Source organism: Arachis duranensis, chromosome 9, assembly GCF_000817695.3.
Source record: "Arachis duranensis cultivar V14167 chromosome 9, aradu.V14167.gnm2.J7QH, whole genome shotgun sequence".
Classification (NCBI taxonomy): domain Eukaryota; kingdom Viridiplantae; phylum Streptophyta; class Magnoliopsida; order Fabales; family Fabaceae; genus Arachis; species Arachis duranensis.
In genome coordinates this window covers 71,541,381-71,542,916 of record NC_029780.3, presented here as the reverse complement: position 1 = coordinate 71,542,916, position 1,536 = coordinate 71,541,381, and the positions used below count along the sequence as shown (strand labels likewise).

The 1,536-nt window shown below is 33.2% G+C and overlaps 1 non-coding gene across 1 annotated transcript; it reads left to right on the top strand.

The window, feature by feature from the left end:
- The first annotated feature begins 345 nt into the window (after nucleotides 1-345).
- On the top strand, nucleotides 346-449 carry LOC127741768 (small nucleolar RNA R71). The gene has a single exon (XR_008002974.1). It is a non-coding gene; the product is annotated as a small nucleolar RNA R71 (small nucleolar RNA).
- The last annotated feature ends 1,087 nt before the right edge of the window (nucleotides 450-1,536 follow it).

The window sequence follows — 1,536 nt, the reverse complement described above, 5'->3', positions numbered from 1 at the left end:
AGCTTCTTCAGAAGCTGCCTCTTTAGTACTGTTGGATGCATTTTGCCATCCATTCAGACTTTGAAAGATCATGTTGACTTGATGAGTCAACACTTTGTTCTGAGCCAATATGGCATTCAGAGTATCAATTTCAAGAACTCCCTTCCTCTGAGGCGTCCCACTATTCACGGAATTCCTCTCAGAAGTGTACATGAATTGGTTATTTGCAACCATGTCGATAAGTTCTTGAGCCTCTTCAGGCATTTTCTTTAGGTGAATCGATCCACCTGCAGAATGGTCCAATGACATCTTGGAAAATTTAGATAGACCATAATAGAAATATCTAATATGGTCCATTCTGAAAATATGTCAGAAGGACACTTTTTGGTCATCTGCTTGTATCTTTCCCAAGCTTCATAGAGGGATTCACCATCTTTTTGCTTGAAGGTCTGAACATCCACTCTAAGCTTGCCCAGCTTTTGAGGAGGAAATAATTTATCCAAGAAGGGCGTGACCAGCTTATCCCAGGAGTCCAGGCTATCTTTAAGTTGTGAGTCCAACCATGTTCTAGCTCTGTCTCTTACAGCAAAAGGGAAAAGCATGAGCATGTAGACTTCAGGATCTACTCCATTTGTCTTAACAGTCTCACAAATCTGCAAGAACTCAGTTAAAAACTGGTAAGGATCTTCAGATGGAAGTCCATAAAACTTGCAGTTCTGTTGTATTAAAGCAACTAGTTGAGGCTTAAGCTCAAAATTGTTGGCTCCAATGGAAGGAATGGAGATGCTTCTTCCATCAAATTTGGACGTTGGTTTTATGAAGTCACCATCAGGTTCTGGATCAGCTTCAACAAGAGTGTCTTTTTCCTTGTTCCTGCTCATATAGGGAAGAAGAGAACAAGAAAAGAAACAGGAATCCTCTATGTCAAAGTATAGAGATTCTTTTATGTTAGTAGAAGAAAAAAAAAGGGCAGAGTAGTGAAGAAGAATGGGTAAGGATAGAGGTGGTGATCTGAGATGAAGAGAGATGAAGAGAAGTGTTAGTGAATAAATAAATAAATAGATAGAAGGAGAGATAGAGAATTTCAAAAATAATTTTGAAAAAGTGGTTAGTGATTTTCGAAAATTAAAGATATGATATGATTAAAATTAAAATTTAAATAATTAAAAAGAATTTTTTTTGAAAAAGAGGGAGGTATTTTCGAAAATTAGAGGGGGAAAAGTAGTTAGGTGGTTTTGAAAAAGATAAGAAACAAATAAAAAGTCAAATAGTTAGTTGAAAAAGATATTAAAATCAAATTTGAAAAGATAAGAAGATAAGAAGTTAGATAAGATATTTTGAAATCAAATTTTTGAAAAAGATAAAATTTTGAAAAAGTTATGATAAAAAGATAAGATATAAAAGATATGATAAAATATGTTTGAAAAAGATTTAATTTTTAAAATTAAAATTAATTACTTTACTAACAAGAAACTACAAGATAAGATTCTAGAATTTAAAGATTGAACCTTTCTTAACAAGAAAGTAACAAACTTCAAATTTTTTGAATCAATCACA